At 40.4% G+C, this 19,960-nt stretch overlaps 1 protein-coding gene across 12 annotated transcripts in view; it reads right to left on the minus strand.

The window, feature by feature from the left end:
- The window catches only part of LOC141272107 (heparan sulfate glucosamine 3-O-sulfotransferase 3A1-like), a 291,265-nt gene that overhangs the window by 188,385 nt on the left and 82,920 nt on the right, over window positions 1-19,960 (minus strand). For 5 of the 12 annotated variants that reach the window (XR_012321970.1, XR_012321967.1, XR_012321971.1 and 2 more), the window contains 2 exons: window positions 1,577-1,642; window positions 1,407-1,469 (listed from right to left, as the gene is read on the minus strand). The exons of 6 other annotated variants lie outside the window; for them this stretch is intronic. The gene's annotated coding sequence lies outside the window, so the exon portion shown is untranslated. Of the gene's footprint in view, window positions 1-1,406; window positions 1,470-1,576; window positions 1,643-6,589; window positions 6,734-19,960 lie in introns of those variants that run through there. One more of the 12 variants, XR_012321974.1, reaches the window with a different exon arrangement.

Raw genomic sequence — 19,960 nt, forward strand, 5'->3', positions numbered from 1 at the left:
CAACTAGGGACCAGAGGGGTGTAACTAAGGACCTACCTGGACCAACCCTGGCTACACGGCAGCTTAGTCGACTCCGTGAGCCAAGGAGGGATCGGGAAGGTGGACCAGGTGCCACTCTGGGACCGACCTTGAGAGAGCAGGCGACTCCCACGGGATTGGCTGCCGAAGTGGACAGGCACGGCAGATGGTCTGCCACATGAGCACGGCTGGTAGGCAGGCAGGTAGTGCAGAGAGACAGACAGCCTCTGCTGGCAGGCTGACAGGCGGGCACGGCTGATAGACAGGCAGGCGGGCACGGCAGATAGACAGGCTGGCGGGCACGGCTGATAGACAGGCTGGCGGGCACGGCTGATAGACAGGCTGGCGGTCAAGCACTGGGACCTGAGGGCTGGAGAAGACGTTAACACACAAACGTCAACATTGCACAGGCACCTCCATCTTGGGGGAGGTGCCTGAAATAGCAGATGTCCTCCGGCCATTGGCCGAGGACATTTTAGGACGGCGCGTGCGGCCCCCTTTAAGAGGCAGGGAGCGTGCACCCTAAGCAGTGTGCCCGGGGATCTGCACGCGGTGCGCGCACCCTGGGCATGCGCAGCGTGGGAGCCAGGCAGAGGGGCAGTGGATGCCGGACCGGGGCCGCAGCAGTAAGGGGGTCGGCGTCTCTGCCGGGCAGGAGGCAAAGATGCCGACGCTACATTTGGACTGCAGTTCGGTTGAACCCGACGATCTCGAACATCCATGGGTCTGCTCACCCCTAGTCACTGACTTAATTTATGATGAGCTCAGAGTGGTGGAGATGTCGCAAAAACATTTATTCCTGTGATAAAACAGGCAGGGAAATGTATTACTTTAGAAAGTAGCAGCTGCAAGCCCCTGCTTTTTCGTCTGCATACTCACCATAAGTGATTTATTCTCACTCCCCTGGTCATGAGTTGTAATATGCGCTAGGCATGAACTGCAGCAGCTCTGCATGGTCAGACACGGCCATTACACAGTACATAACAGGGGCGCATTTATAAGAATATCTCAGCACAGGAAAAAAAATTTATAACACATCAAATTGTGGAACTTCATATTATTCCAAGATCTATTAATTAAAATATGCTTTGTTCGTAAGATAACCCCTTTAAGGGCTTGTGTGCGCCAGGAATCCACATGAAAAAGCACTAAAAAAAGGCAAAAAGAATATGACATGCTGTACATCTGTTCCTTCACTTCAAACTTCTGTTAACAACTATAGTTTTCCAAAGCCGAAAAACAGTTAAAAGAAGTGACCCGACCATTCTTGGGGCTTGGAAGCTGTTCTCTATCAATGCATTCAATACAAAATAAAAAACGCTGGCGACAAGGCTGCTGCAAAAGACGTCATAAAAACATACTTCAAAAAAGACGCTGTGTGCACATACCCTAAGAATGTTCTTCAGAATCCTCCATGGAACCACAGATTGCTCTTTTTAACCCTTTCATAACTGCCGTGAAAAAGATCAAGCCGCGAGATTACACAACATATTTACTAATGACAGTTATTGAACATCTGCCGAAAGGTCCAGACACAATGAGACAGTAATTTACTAACCTGTGGAGGGATGGTCTCCTGAGAACCATTGATGATCATTGACTGGGGCCACTCCACCCTGGATTTCTGTTTAAAGAGCAACCGTCACTAGGAATTAATAGATCCATACACAATATGGTAGAGAAATCATGTATCTGCTTGGTCCTGAGTCAATGCCATCTGGGGTTGGGCAGAGGACACACTATATTTAACTTTCACAAGAGTTTTCCTCCTACTCAAGGCAATAAATCTCCCAGTAGGTGTTTGGCCTCGTCTTGAAAGAGATGGGTTGGATAGACGTGTAGGTGGGAATCTAGACAGTGGTAACATGGAGGAATGTTTCAGGTGGCTGTGATGGGTACTGGAGACTGGCATCATTTTCTGTTGTGGGTACAAACCTTGGGAGTGAAAGCCAAGACCATATCCTTCTCCTGGTGTGTGGGCATGTGGTGGGAGGAGGAATTCCTGGTGAAACTCCGGAGTCAGCTCACTGTGGTTTAGATCCAACCACGAGCTCCGTATGGTCCAAACGTCTTATTATAATATAATATTATAGCATATAATATACAAGTAGCAATCATATTCCCACACAGGTGAAGCACGGCCGGGTGACCATCCCACCGTAGAGGATTGGAGAGGTCATACATGGGGATTTGGTGCATTCCTGTAGGAATCTGTGCATGATATTTCATTATTTTGGCAATCAGCTGGTCCAGTCCAGTCTAATCAGCTGGTATATCTGTGATACTATATATTGAGCTGTGTATCTAAGCCTTTCATGTGCGATAGGGTCTGCTGAACTGTGTATCTAAGCTTATCAACTATGTGACACTGTCTAAAATGACGTATCTAAGCTTATCTTGTGTGATACTAAATGCTGAGCTGTATATCTAATCCTCTCTCATGAGAGATACTATACACTGAGAAGTGTATCTAAAGTCCATCATGGTAGATATTGTTCACGTAGTTGCGTATTACTCTCTGCTGGGATGGTGTATCTACGCATACCATGTGTGATACCATTAGCTTCGCAAGTGTATCTAAGCCTATCATCTGATATAGTAGGCAATAGTTTTTGGCACTCCGAAGGAATGGTTAGGTGCTCGAGTAGGGTTCCAATCAGGGGTGTAACAATGGGCCCTGGTGCAAGATTTTGACCAGGCCCCCCCTCATCCTGGTATATATATATGTTCCTCTTTCTGGCCCCATCCTGATATATATTTGCCCTCCATCCTGGTATATCCTAGCACCATCCTGTTATCTACAGTGGGGGAAATAAGTATTGGATCCCTTGCTGTTTTTGTAAGTTTGACCACTGACAAAGACATGAACAGTCTATAATTTTAACGGTAGGTTAATTTTAACATTGAGAGATAGAATATCCAAAAAAAAAAAAACAAGAAAATCACATTGTATAAATTAGATACATTTTTTTTTATTTTGCAGTGAGACACTTAATACTTGGTGGCAAAACCCTTGTTGGTAAGCACAGCAGTCAGACGTTTTTTGTAGTTGATGATGAGGCTTGCGCACATGTCAGGAGGAATTTTGGTCCACTCCTCTTTGGAGATCATCTCTAAATCATTAAGACTTTGAGGCTGTCGCTTGGCAACTCGGAGCTTCAACTCCCTCCATAAGTTTTCTATGGGATTAAGGTCTGGAGACTGGCTAGGCCACTCCATGACCTTACTGTGCTTCTTTTTGATCCACTCCTTTGTTGCCTTGGCTGTATGTTTTGGGTCATTGTCTTGCTGGAAGACCCAGCCACGACCCATCTTCAGTGCTCTTACTGAGGGAAGGAGGTTGTTGGCCAAAATCTCGCGATACATGACCCCATCCATCTTCCCTTCAGTATGGTGAAGTCGTCATGTCCTCTTTGCAGAAAAGCACCCCCAAAGTATAATGTTTCCCCCACCATGCTTCACGGTTGGGACGATGTTCTTAGGGTTGTACTCATCCTTCTTCTTCCTCCAAACACGGTGAGTTGAGTTAATGCCAAAGAGCTCAATTTTTGTCTCATCTGACCACAGCACCTTCTCCCAATAACTCACAGAATCATCTAGGTGTTCATTGGCAAACTTCAGATGGGCCTGCACATGTGCCTCCTTGAGCAGGGGGACCTTGCGGACACTGCTGGATTTTAAACCTTTAAGGTGTAATGTGTTACCAATGCTTTACTTAGTGACTGTGGTCTCAGCTGCCTTGAGATCATTAATAAGTTCCCCCCGTGTAGTTTTAGGCTGATCTCTCACCTTCCTCATGATCAATGATACCCACAAGGTGAGATTTTGCATGGTGCCCCAGATCGATGTCGATTGACAGTCATTTTGCATTTCTTCCATTTTCTTACTATTGTACCACCAGTGGTCTCCTTCTCACCCAGCGTCTTACTTATGGTTTTGTAGCCCATTCCAGCTTTGTGCAGGTCTATGATCTTGTCCCTGACATCCTTAGAAAGCTCTTTGGTCTTGCCCATGTTGTAGAGGTTAGAGTCTGACTGATTAATTGAGTCTGTGAACAGGAGTCTTTTACACAGGTGACTATGTAAGACAGCTGTCTTTAATGCAGGTAACGAGTTGATTAGGAGCGTCTAACTGGTCTGTAGGAGCCAGAAATCATAATGGTTTGGAGGGGATCAAATACTTAGGCTAAGTGCCCACGTTGCGGAACTGAAGCATATTTTTTACGCTTCTCCCTGGCGGGAAAATCGCATGCGGATTTTACATGCGGTTTTCCCGCCAGGTAGAAGCGTTTGTGAGGCATCTTTGCAGCGTGTTTGCATGCATTTCCGCATGCGGGTTATCAAGCACTTCTCCAAGTGATTTTAGCATCACTTGGAAAAGTGCTTGACAACTTGTTCACACTATATAAATCCATGCAACCGGCCGTGACCAAGTAATAGTTAAAAAAAAGAATCAGAATGGTAAAAAATAAAAAAATAAATTTTATAATCACCTTCTGATGCATTCTCGGCCCCGTCCGGAGTCTTGAGCGGCTCACGCTGTTGTGTGCAGGACCTGCGGTGACGTCATTGAGTCATGTGATGGGTCACATGACTCAATGACATGGCAGGTCCTTCAGACAACAGCGCGACGGAGGGAAAACATCAGAAGATAAGTATAAACTTTATTTTATTCTTTTTTTTACAGGTTCTTTGGTACCCAGGTCTGGATGAGAGTCTCCTCTCCTCCAGACTTGGGTACCATCCGCATGCGGAAACGCAAAATTAACATGAACATGCTGCGGATTTTTGACCGCAGCATACACGCTGCGGAAAAATCCGCAGCATGGGCATTGACATTGCGGAATGCCATTGGGGACCATGGGGTGCGGATATACATGCGTTTTACAAACGCTTGTAATACGCAACGTGGGAACGCAGCCTTATTTCTCACTGCAAAATGCAAAAAAAATTATCTAATTTATACAATGCGATTTTCTTGATTTTTTTGGATATTCTCTCTCTCAATGTTAAAATTAACCTACCCTCAAAAAATTATAGCCTGTTCATGTCTTGGTCAGTGTGCAAACTTACAAAAACAGCAAGGGATCAAATACTTATTTCCCCCACTGTATATCCCCCATCCTGGTATATGTCCCTTATCCTGGGCTCCATCCTGGTATATCCCCCATCCTGGTATATATATCCCCCATTCTGGTATATGTCCCTTATCCTGGGCTCCATCCTGGTATATCCCCCATCCTGGTATATATATCCCCCATTCTGGTATATGTCCCTTATCCTGGGCTCCATCCTGGTATATCCCCCATCCTGGTATATATATCCCCCATTCTGGTATATGTCCCTTATCCTGGGCTCCATCCTGGTATATCCCCCATCCTGGTATATATAGCCTCCATCCTGGTATATGTCCCTTATCCTGGGCCCCATCCTGGTATATATATATCCGACATCCTGGTATATATGTCCCCGTTCTGTCGTTGTTCTTTAAGCATAGAAAAAAATATACCATTATACTCGCCTTCCCTGCGCTCCCTCATTGCGTGGCGTTCTCTTCTGAAGTCGGCAGCTGATTTAAGCGTGCAAGCAATGGGAGCGCATGACATCACTGCCATGCGCCCCCAGTCACGTGCACACTGACGTCAGCTACTGGCCTCTGATTGGCTGGCAGCATGTATTGCATTGCACGGACCAGATGGGTCTGTGCGCCACAGTACAATTCAGCTGAATTGTGATACAGTTTGTAAGACCAGAGTATCTAAGCCTATCTTGTGTAATACCGTGTGCGGATATATTCTAAGACTAACTGTAGTGATACTTAACTCAGAGTTTTGTATCTAAGCTTATCGTGTATGTTTCCCTCAATTTACCCGACCTAGTGTATCTAATCTTATCATGTCTACTGAGCTGGTGTATCTAAGCCTGATGTATGTGATGCCATCAGCTGAGCAAAGCCTATCACACCAACTAATGAGCAAGTATAATCCTGTCATGTGTGATACTGCCAGCTGAGTGGTGTATCTAAGCCTACCATGTGTGATGCCATATATTAAAGGGAATCTGTCACCAGGTTTTTGCCACTTGATCTGAGAGCTGCATGATGTAGAGACAGAGACGCTGATTCCGTCAATGTGTCACTTACTGGGCTAATTGCTGTAGTTTTGTTAAAATCACAGTTTTATCAGCAGGAAATTATCACTAGAGGACTAGTAACTATGCTGCCATGTAGTCCTCCATATTAATGAGCTCAGTTTAACCCCGCCTCCATCACTGATTGGCTGATTTCTGCCTATGAAAATTGCACACAGAAATCTGCCAATCAGAGGTGTGGGCGGGGTAATACACAGCTCAGCATTCAGAGAACTGGTAGATCTGCACCAGAGAAAACTGGGATTTTATCAAAACTACAGCAAGTAGCCCAATAAGTGACATATCGCTGGAATCGGGGTCTCTGCACCTACATTATGCTGCTTTCAGATTACATAGCAAAAACCTGCTGACAGATTCCCTTTTATGCCAATGTATCTAAGCCTACATATTTGTAATGAAATGCTACTAAATGACTGATGTACCTGAATCCCGTAAGCGACAGTAGACGACACCGGCATAAATAAGACACGTATCTAAGCTGACGGTTGCTTTGTGCCACCGTTTTATTTTCTTGTTATCCTAGTAAATAATACGTGATGGTTTCTGTGTTCTGTCCTAGAGATTCAGCCTCCGGACATGAAGAGAAAATCCATTTTCCTGCTGTCGCTCCTACAGTCTGTGATGTTCTGTAATTGAGCGAACAAGATACAGAGTGAAATATCTGTCACTTATCACAGACATTTTGTACCCGTTCATCTGACAACAAAGATATTTTGATGTATAAAACTTCTAAATGACTAATCCCGAGAAAGAACCATATACATCTCACATACTTGCTTTCATGCAGAGCAAAGTATTTAAGGCTTTGTTAATATCTGCATCCCATGTGCTGTGGATTCCATCACTTCTCATAGCAAAAGAGTGTTACACAAGATCTCTATGTGCTGACAAACACTGATAAGCATCAGGCTCTCTGCCCCTACATTTATGCTGCTCTCAGATTAAATAGAAAAAAACTGCTGACAGATTCCCTTTAATATTAAAGCAGAATTAAGTATCCTGACTCGCTGCTACTGCTGATACATGTAATGATAAGGCTTATTGTAACCTGTACTCCCATACTTTCCTCCCTGTCCACAGCCTTTATGACCTGCCATTCCTGCAGACTTGGATGTTTTCCTCCTGTATAAGAATAAAGCTACTAGAATACTGCTCATATGTCCAAGAATATAAGTATTATAATATTGCCCCCTATGTCCAAGAATATAACTATTATAATACTGCCCCTATGTACAAGAATATAACTACTATAATACTGCTCCTATGTACAAGAATATAACTAGTATAATACTACCCCTATGTGCAATACTATATCTTCTATAATACTGCCCCTATGTACAAGAATATATCTACTATAATACTGCTCCTATGTACAAGAATATAACTACTATATTACTGCCTCCTATGTACAAGAATATAACTAGTATAATACTGCTCCTATGTACAAGAATATAACTGCTATAATACTGCCCCCTATGTACAAGAATATAACTACTATAATACTGCACCCTATGTACAAGAATATAACTACTATAATGATGCTCCTATATACAAGAATATAACTACTATAATACTGCCTCCTATGTACAAGAATATATCTACTATAATACTGCCCCCTATGTACAAGAATATAACTGCTATAATACTGCCCCCTATGTACAAGAATATAACTACTATAATACTGCCCCCTATGTACAAGAATATAACTACTATAATACTGCTCCTATGTACAAGAATATAACTATTATAATACTGCCCCTATTTACAAGAATATATCTACTATAATACTGCCCCTATGTACAAGAATATATCTACTATAATACAGCCCCCTATGTACAAGAATATAACTACTATAATACTGCCCCCTATGTACAAGAATATAACTACTATAATACTGCTATGTCCAAGAATATAACTACTATAATACTGCCCTTATGTACAAGAATATATCTACTATAATACTTCCCCTATGTACAAGAATATATCTACTATAATACTGCCCCCTATGTACAAGAATATAACTATTATAATACTGCCCCCTATGTACAAGAATATAACTACTATAATACTGCTATGTACAAGAATATAACTACTATAATACTGCCCTTATATACAAGAATATAACTACTATAATACTGCCCACTATGTACAAGAATATAGCTACTATAATACTGATCATATATACTGGAATATAACTACTATAATACTGCCCCTATGTACAAGAATATAACTACTATAATACTGATCCTATGTACAAGAATATAACTACTATAATACTGCTCCTATGTACAAGAATATAACTATTATAATACTGCCCCTATATACAAGAATATAACAACTATAATACTGCTTCTATGTACAAGAATATAACTATTAAAATACTGTTCCTATGTACTAGAATATAACTACTATAATACTGCCCCCTATGTACAAGAATATATCTACTATAATACTGCCCCTATGTACAAGAATATATCTACTATAATACTGCCCCTATGTACAAGAATATATCTACTATAATACTGCCCCCTATGTACAAGAATATAACTACTATAATACTGCCCCCTATGTACAAGAATATACTATAATACTGCTATGTCGAAGAATATAACTACTATAATACTGCCCCTATGTACAAGAATATATCTACTATAATACTGCCCCTATGTACAAGAATATATCTATTATAATACTGCACCCTATGTACAAGAATATAACTACTATAATACTGCCCCCTATGTCCAAGAATATAACTACTATAATACTGCTATGTCCAAGAATATAACTACTATAATACTGCCCCTATGTACAAGAATATAACTACTATAATACTGATCCTATGTACAAGAATATAACTACTATAATACTGCTGCTATGTACTAGAATATAACTACTATAATACTGCCCCTATGTACAAGAATATAACTATTATAATACTGCCCCCTATGTACAGGAATATAACTACTATAGTACTGCCTCCTATGTACAAGAATATAACTACAATAATGCTGCCACCTAAGTACAAGAATATAACTACTATAATACTGCCCCTATGTACAAGAATATAATTACTATAAAACTGACATTAAGTACAAGAATATAATTACTATAATACTACTCCTATATACAAGAATATAACTACTATGATACTGCTCCTATGTACAAGAATATAACTACTATAATACTGCTCCTATGTACAAAAATATAACTACTATAATACTGCCCCTATGTACAAGAATATAACTACTATAATACTGCTGCTATGTACAAGAATATAACTACTATAATACTGCCCCTATGTACAAGAATATATCTACTATAATACTGCCCCCAATATACAAGAATATATCTACTATAATACTGCTCCTATGTACAAGAATATAACTACTATAATACTGCCTCCTATGTACAAGACTATAACTAGTATAATACTGTTCCTATGTACAAGAATATAACTGCTATAATACTGCCTCCTATGTACAAGAATATAACTACTATAATACTGCCCCTATGTACAAGAATATATCTACTATAATACTGCCCCCAATATACAAGAATATATCTACTATAATACTGCTCCTATGTACAAGAATATAACTACTATAATACTGCCTCCTATGTACAAGACTATAACTAGTATAATACTGTTCCTATGTACAAGAATATAACTGCTATAATACTGCCTCCTATGTACAAGAATATAACTACTATAATACTGCCCCCTATGTACAAGAATATAACTACTATAATGCTGCTCCTATGTACAAGAATATATCTACTATAATACTGCCCCCTATGTACAAGAATATAGCTGCTATAATACTGCCCCCTATGTACAAGAATATAACTACTATAATACTGCCCCCTATGTACAAGAATATAACTACTATAATACTGCCCCTATGTACAAGAATATATCTACTATAATACTGCTCCTATGTACAAGAATATAACTACTATAATACTGCCTCCTATGTACAAGACTATAACTAGTATAATACTGCTCCTATGTACAAGAATATAACTGCTATAATACTGCCTCCTATGTACAAGAATATAACTACTATAATACTGCCCCCTATGTACAAGAATATAACTACTATAATGCTGCTCCTATGTAAAAGAATATAACTACAATAATACTGCCTCCTATGTACAAGAATATATCTACTATAATACTGCCCCCTATGTACAAGACTATAACTGCTATAATACTGCCCCCTATGTACAAGAATATAACTACTATAATACTGCCCCCTATGTACAAGAATATAACTACTATAATACTGCCCCCTATGTACAAGAATATAACTACTATAATTCTGCTCCTATGTACAAGAATATAACTATTATAATACTGCCCCTATGTACAAGAATATAACAACTATAATACTGCTCCTATGTACAAGAATATAACAACTATAATACTGCTCCTATGTACAAGAATATAACTACTATAATGCTGCTCCTATGTACAAGAATATAACTATTATAATACTGCTCCTATGGACAAGAATAAATCTACTATAATACTGCCCCTATATACAAGAATATATCTACTATAATACTGCCCCCATGTACAAGAATATAACTACTATAATACTGCCCCCTATGTACAAGAATATAACTACTATAATACTGCTATGTCCAAGAATATAACTACTATAATACTGCCCCTATGTATAAGAATATATCTACTATAATACTTCCCCTATGTGCAAGAATATATCTACTATAATACTGCCCCCTATGTACAAGAAAATAACTATTATAATACTGCCCCCTATGAACAAGAATATAACTACTATAATACTGCTATGTACAAGAATATAACTACTATAATACTGCCCCTATATACAAGAATATAACTACTATAATACTGCCCCCTATGTACAAGAATATAACTACTATAATACTGCTCCTATATACTAGAATATAACTACTATAATACTGCCCCTATGTACAAGAATATAACTACTATAATACTGATCCTATGTACTAAAATATAACTACTATAATACTGCTCCTATGTACAAGAATATAACTATTATAATATTGCCCCTATATAGAAGAATATAACAACTATAATACTGCTCCTATGTACAAGAATATAACTACTGTAATACTGCCCCCTATGTACAAGAATATAACTACTTTAATACTGCTATGTCCAAGAATATAACTACTATAATACTGCCCCTATGTACAAGAATATATCTACTATAATACTGCCCCTATGTACAAGAATATATCTACTATAATACTGCCCCCTATGTACAAGAATATAACTACTATAATACTGCCCCCTATGTACAAGAATATAACTACTATAATACTGCTATGTCCAAGAATATAACTACTATAATACTGCCCCTATGTACAAGAATATATCTACTATAATACTTCCCCTATGTCCAAGACTATATCTGCTATAATACTGCCCCTATGGACAAGAATATAACTACTATAATACTGCCCCCTATGTACAAGAATATAACTACTATAATACTGCCCCCTATGTACAAGAATATAACTACTATAATACTGATCCTATGTACAAGAATATAACTACTATAATACTGCTCCTATGTACAAAAATATAACTACTATAATACTGCTGCTATGTACAAGAATATAACTACAATAATACTGCCCCTATGTACAAGAATATAACTACTATAATACTGCCCCCTATGTACAAGAATATAACTTCTATAATACTGCCTCCTATGTACAAGAATATAACTACAATAATGCGGCCACCTATGTACAAGAATATAACTACTATAATACTGCCCCTAAGTACAAGAATATAATTACTATAATACTGCTCCTATGTACAAGAATATAACTACTATGATATTGCTCCTATGTACAAGAATATAACTACTATAATACTGCCCCCTATGTACAAGAATATAACTACTATAATACTGCTATGTCCAAGAATATAACTACTATAATACTGCCCCTATATTCAAGAATATATCTTCTATAATACTGCTCCTATGTACAAGAATATAACTACTATAATACTGCTCCTATATATAAGAATATAACTACTATAATACTGCTCCTATGTACAAGAATATAACTACTATAATGCTGCTCCTATGTACAAGAATATAACTATTATAATACTGCCCCTATGTACAAGAATATATCTACTATAATGCTGCCCCTATGTACAAGAATATATCTACTATAATAGTGCCCCCATGTACAAGAATATAACTACTATAATACTGCCCCCTATGTACAATAATATAACTACTATAATACTGCTATGTCCAAGAATATAACTACTATAATACTGCCCCTATGTACAAGAATATATCTACTATAATACTTCCCCAATGTACAAGAATATAATTACTATAATACTGCCCCTATGTACAAGAATATAACTACTATAATACTGCTGCTATGTACAAGAATATAACTACTATAATACTGCCCCTATGTACAAGAATATATCTACTATAATACTGCCCCCAATATACAAGAATATATCTACTATAATACTACTCCTATGTACAAGAATATAACTACTATAATACTGCCTCCTATGTACAAGACTATAACTAGTATAATACTGCTCCTATGTACAAGAATATAACTGCTATAATACTGCCCCCTATGTACAAGAATATAACTACTATAATACTGCCCCCTATGTACAAGAATATAACTACTATAATGCTGCTCCTATGTACAAAAATATAACTACTATAATACTGCCTCCTATGTACAAGAATATATCTACTATAATACTGCCCCCTATGTACAAGAATATAACTGCTATAATACTGCCCCCTATGTACAAGAATATAACTACTATAATACTGCCCCCTATGTACAAGAATATAACTACTATAATACTGCCCCCTATGTACAAGAATATAACTACTATAATTCTGCTCCTATATACAAGAATATAACTATTATAATACTGCCCCTATGTACAAGAATATAACAACTATAATACTGCTCCTATGTACAAGAATATAACAACTATAATACTGCTCCTATGTACAAGAATATATCTACTATAATACTGCCCCTATGTACAAGAATATATGTACTATAATACTGCCCCTATGTACAAGAATATATCTACTATAATACTGCCCCCATGTACAAGAATATAACTACTATAATACTGCCCCCTATGTACAAGAATATAACTACTATAATACTGCTATGTCCAAGAATATAACTACTATAATACTGCCCCTATGTATAAGAATATATCTACTATAATACTTCCCCTATGTACAAGAATATATCAACTATAATACTGCCCCCTATGTACAAGAAAATAACTATTATAATACTGCCCCATATGTACAAGAATATAACTACTATAATACTGCTATGTACAAGAATATAACTACTATAATACTGCCCCTATATACAAGAATATAACTACTATAATACTGCCCCCTATGTACAAGAATATAACTACTATAATACTGCTCCTATATACTAGAATATAACTACTATAATACTGCCCCTATGTACAAGAATATAACTACTATAATACTGATCCTATGTACAAGAATATAACTACTGTAATACTGCTCCTATGTACAAGAATATAACTATTAAAATACTGCCCCTATATACAAGAATATAACAACTATAATACTGCTCCTATGTACAAGAATATAACTACTATAATACTGCCCCTATGTACAAGAATATAACTACTATAATACTGCCCCTATGTACAAGAATATAACTACTATAATACTGCTCCTATGTACAAGAATATAACTACTATAATACTGCCCCTATGTACAAGAATATAACTACTATAATACTGCCCCTATGTACAAGAATATAACTACTATAATACTGCTCCTATGTACAAGAATATAACTACTGTAATACTGCCCCCTATGTACAAGAATATAACTACTTTAATACTGCTATGTCCAAGAATATAACTACTATAATACTGCCCCTATGTACAAGAATATATCTACTATAATACTGCCCCTATGTACAAGAATATATCTACTATAATACTGCCCCTATGTACAAGAATATAACTACTATAATACTGCCCCCTATGTACAAGAATATAACTACTATAATACTGCTATGTCCAAGAATATAACTACTATAATACTGCCCCTATGTACAAGAATATATCTACTATAATACTTCCCCTATGTCCAAGACTATATCTGCTATAATACTGCCCCCTATGGACAAGAATATAACTACTATAATACTGCCCCCTATGTACAAGAATATAACTACTATAATACTGCCCCCTATGTACAAGAATATAACTACTATAATACTGCCCCTATGTACAAGAATATAACTACTATAATACTGCCCCTATGTACAAGAATATAACTATTATAATACTGTTCCTATGTACAAGAATATAACTACTGTAATACTGCCCCCTATGTACAAGAATATAACTACTATAATACTGCCCCTATGTACAAGAATATATCTACTATAATACTTCCCCTATGTCCAAGACTATATCTGCTATAATACTGCCCCCTATGGACAAGAATATAACTACTATAATACTGCCCCCTATGTACAAGAATATAACTACTATAATACTGCCCCTATGTACAAGAATATAACTACTATAATACTGCCCCTATGTACAAGAATATAACTATTATAATACTGTTCCTATGTACAAGAATATAACTACTGTAATACTGCCCCCTATGTACAAGAATATAACTACTTTAATACTGCTATGTCTAAGAATATAACTACTATAATACTGCCCCTATGTACAAGAATATATCTACTATAATACTGCCCCTATGTACAAGAATATATCTACTATAATACTGCCCCCTATGTACAAGAATATAACTACTATAATACTGCCCCCTATGTACAAGAATATAACTACTATAATACTGCCCCTATGTACAAGAATATATCTACTATAATACTTCCCCTATGTCCAAGACTATATCTGCTATAATACTGCCCCCTATGGACAAGAATATAACTACTATAATACTGCCCCCTACGTACAAGAATATAACTACTATAATACTGCCCCCTATGTACAAGAATATAACTACTATAATACTGCCTCCTAGCTGTGAGGACGTGTCTGAGTAGCTCTCCTGATGTCTGGAGCAAGCCCGGGGAGGGGCCACCCTGGGCGGGGAAGCTCCCCAAGCAAGGCCCAGGCTTCCCGGCCTACACTGGGAGACAACTCCCAGGCTTCTTCTAATGGGAATACAAATCCCAGAGTCATCGTTAAGCAATGCAAAGCAACAAGCCAAAGCTCCACTGTTTCCAAGAAGGAAGAAAGCCGAGTGAATGTGAGTAAAGTTATGGAAGGAACAGCAGCTCCAGTTACAGCAAAGAAACCTGAAGTGAAACTGTCAGTAAGTAAAGAAATGCAGCAAAGTCCAAAAACAAGTAATTCCCCAAAGGAATCTTCTGTCAGCAAACAGAGGCAGCCTGGTGCAGAGAAGGTGAGGCAGCTCCCATCACCGGCCTCAGGTGTGCAGCTCACTCCTCCACACAGGCAGAGACGGACATCTCTGGAGAGGCAGACATTGCAAGAAAACCTGCAGCAGCAAGACACGGTGACCGGCATGGCGCGCTCAGGACGCACAAGGGCACAGGCGAGTGGCAGCAGTAAGAGTGCTGTGGAGCCCGGAGCCAGCAGTGGTACCATAAAGTCATCTGTGGTAAAACCAAAGGAGACCTCTGTGTTCAAAAACCCAGAGCCATTGTCCAAGCCTCAGAAGGAGACGGCGCGTGCACCCAAGCTGCAGCTGGCAGAGGAGATACCTGGCCTGGTAAAGAAGATGGGTGAGTTACAGCAGCAAAGACAAATGCTGCAAATGGAGATTGATGTTATCTATAAACTGAAGGCTGCTAATCCTGACAGTAATGCTGTGTGTGACCAGAGACTTTACTCACTGGGTGTGGAGCTGGCGAATGTGGTCAGGGACATAGACTGTATCCTGGAGAGGATGGGGCCCCTGGCAGAGACCTACAGAAACCGGGAGCGGTTCACCTCTCACAAGCAGGACTTTGTTGTGGAGTCCAGGACCTCTGATGCTGGATTAGGGTCAGAGACTGTACAGGATGAACCCCTGAAGCAGCAGACACGACCTGTGTTACAAGCTGCACGTTTCTGTTTCCAGGAGGGACAAATACTGCAGCAGCAGCAGACTGTAGCTGAGCCTGAGCAGCAACATGTACCTCAGAATCCAGCAGAGGCACCACAAGTCCCAGAATGCTCAACACAAGAGCAGGACATTGCATGTATGACTGTGTGTATTGATGGTGCACAGCACAGCCCTAATGCTGATGCACAGGCTGGGGATGACCCCACTGTACCCAGGGGCTCTGAGGCTGGAGGGGGCTCGCAGTCTGTGGTGGATGTCACATTGCCTCATAAAGATATTGTGGTTGATAATAATGTGTGTGATTTTCCCCCTTTGATACCTAATGCACAAGAGGTGACAGGTCCCCCTGCAGCGGACCCTCCCCCTGTTAGTCAGCCCAGTGTGACCCCACAGGTTCCCTACAGTAATGCCTGGAGCCGTGGTGCTCCGTCCTTCACCTCTGGCACCAACTATACCGGCCAGGCCTTCAAGAGAAGGAACGTGGTGCGATTTAAGCATAGAGGTCTCAAGGAGGATCTGCCGGACAGGAGGTTTGTGGTCAGGGAGCTACTGTGTCGTCAGATGGGGTTTGCGCCATTAAATATCTTGGCAGTGATTAATCTTCCAGACAAACAGGGATATGATGTCAGTTTTAAAATCATGCCTGATCTGGACAGATTCTGGGCTAATTTCCCTAAGTTCAGGGACACGGATGGATGGAACAAATTTATCTTTGTTCCCATTTCCAGGCCAGATACAGTCACTGTAAATATCATCTTCTGGAATGAGGCTGTTCCCCCGCAGGACATTGTGGTGTGGCTCCGGAGGCATTGTGACCTCGTCTCTGACCTTACCAAGAATCGTGACGTTGATGGTATCTGGACGGGAGGGTGGAAGGTCCTGGTGAAGCTGCGCCAGTGTAACAATGTCACTGCCCACTTACCCAACTCCTTCTTCATTGGGCGGGAGAAAGGTGTTTGCTTCTATCCTGGGCAGCCTCGTAAGTGTTTTAAATGTGGCAAAGCGGGTCACCTGGCAAATTCCTGTACTGTGGTCAAGTGCAGTCTGTGCGGGGAAGTCGGCCATGTAGCTGCAGACTGCCAGAATATAAGGTGTAACCTGTGTGGGAAGATCGGCCACCCTCACAAGGACTGTCCCGATGCTTGGCATAACATCTGCAGGGACTTTCCTGATGAGGATTTGGTGGTAGGAGCAGAGGCCTTAATGTCAGGGGAGATACTCACTAGATCAGAGGTCCACCAAGGGTCAGACCATGTAACACCAGAGCAGCAGTGTGAAGAGGGTGCACAGGGGAGCATGGAGGTTGTCCTTCAAGGCCAGCCGCCCCAAGAGGCCTGCACATCTGTATCACCATCTCTACCTGATAATAGTAACAGCAAGCAGACCAAAAGGAGGAAAAAAGACACGTCCTCCCGTAAACTCGAGGAACAATATGATGCTGACCATAAAGCCAAGAAAAAAGTCAGCAGTGGTGTTGGTGTGATGGTCGTATCTAACAGATATGAAGTTCTATCTGAGTCAGATGGAGATTTTGATCAGGAATTGAAAAGAATAGAGGCCGAGTGTGAGAGGGAAACAGAGGACCCTCCGCCTACAAAGCGGAAACCCTTACCTATAGACTCTAATGTAGCGTCAGACATGGAGACCAGTAGTGGACAGAACACCTCTGAGTTATGATGACGGGTTCTACTTCTCTGCTCCTCTTATACTGTGTTCTTATGGCCGGATTTTCCCTAAAATTTACATCAAGTAATGTGAACAGCATTAAGGTGAGGAGGACGAGACATGCGGTGTATGACCATCTGAGATACCTTGATGCAGATGTCTTTTTCCTACAGGAAACAAGATTGACATCTCTGGGGCTTATGAGAGAGGCTGAGAGGGAATGGAGATCTGGTCCGTCATTCTGGTCACTGGCTGTGGAGCCTTATGCCGGGGTCGCTATCCTGTTTAACACCAATAATGTGACTTTACATAGAATGACGGAGGTGGTTATGGGAAGGTGTCTGGTCCTGGAAGCCACTGTTCAGGGTAGACGGCTCCGGCTTATTAACATCTATGGGCCTCAGACAGTGACTGACAGGATCCAGCTGTTCAATAATGTGAAGCCATATCTCTTCACCTCTCTCCCGGTGGTGATGGCGGGTGACTTTAATGCCATAATGACATCTGGTGACAGTATCTCAGGCAGGACAGTGACCAGGGATGGCAAAGTCTTAAAAAACATAATTTTGCAGACCGGACTGACTGACGCTTTTACGCAAAGAGGTCGGACGCCAAAATTTACTTACTCATTTTCCAACAGAAGTAGTAGGATAGATTTGGCTTTTGTGAGTCCTACTGAAGTTGTCAGTGCCATCAGTGAGAAAACCGTTCCTTTCTCTGATCACCTTGCCTTGTGTTTCTGCCTGGGGGCCACTAACCGTCCTGACATCGGTAGAGGGTTGTGGAAGCTAAACTCCAGCCTCCTGGATGACATGCATGTTCGGAGTTGTGTCCACTTCCTTTTTCAGGGTCATTTACAGAGGGTAGATTTCTATGACAACATGGCCGACTGGTGGGAGGACGTCAAGGATGATATCAGATCCCTCTTGAAGAGACTGTCAGTTAATAAAGGGAGGAACAAGTACAGCCAGTACCTAAGACTGCGTAAGGAATTGGAGTCACTCTATTCGGCGGGCGGGGATGACAAAGAGAGGATTGACCGGCTGAAATCTGAGATAAGGCAGTATCAGTACAGCAGGTATACCTCCCTGGTTCTTGAGCGGGATTATGGGACCTTGGGGGCACCTGATCCCTTTGAGAATTGCCGGGAGCGGGTGGCTAATAAATTGGTCACAGGTCTCACCAACTCCCAGGGTGTATTGCAGGAATCTCGGGAGGGTATCCTGGGGGTCGTGAGATCTTATTATACTGACTTGTTTCAGAGGAAAGTTTTGGATAAAGACAAGATGGCTCAATTCTTGGAGGCAACTCCAATGCCTGACACTAACGATCTGGACTTTTCTCCTTTGACAGCAGAATTAACGGTGCAGGAAGTTAAGGAGGCCATTAATAAGTTACATCTGAAGAAGGCACCAGGTCCAGATGGTTTAACAGCAGAATTCTATAAGAAATTCAGAGACCTCCTGGCTCCAATTCTTGTGAATGTTTACAAAAATTGTCTAGAAAATCACCTGATGCCTCCATCCATGAGAGTGTCTTCGTTAATTCTCCTGTCTAAAGGTAAAGAGCCAAGCGACATCAAGAACTGGAGGCTGATTGCCCTCTTGAATGTAGACAGGAAGATTCTGGCAAAGATCCTGTTTTCTAGGTTAGTCTGTTTGTCCCCGGCACTGTTGGCAGGCTCTCAGTTTGGCACAGTAAAAGGGCGGAATATCTCTGGAGCAGTCATCTCGATACGGGAGATGTTTGAGAGATGTAAAGTTCTGCGGTGTGGGAGATATGTTGTCAGTCTGGACCAGGCTAAAGCCTTTGACAGGGTTGATCACGATTATCTGTGGGCCACTTTGTCAAAGTACGGTGTTCCGGGACAATTCGTGGATTGGCTGAAGACTTTGTATAGAGAGGCGGTGAGCTTTCCTCTGATTAATGGTTGGCAGGGTGATACTTTTGGAGTTGAGGCAGGGGTGAGACAGGGCT

Source organism: Phyllobates terribilis, unplaced genomic scaffold, assembly GCF_046119375.1.
Source record: "Phyllobates terribilis strain yellow unplaced genomic scaffold, ASM4611937v1 Scaffold_5__5_contigs__length_657084704, whole genome shotgun sequence".
NCBI lineage: Eukaryota > Metazoa > Chordata > Amphibia > Anura > Dendrobatidae > Phyllobates > Phyllobates terribilis.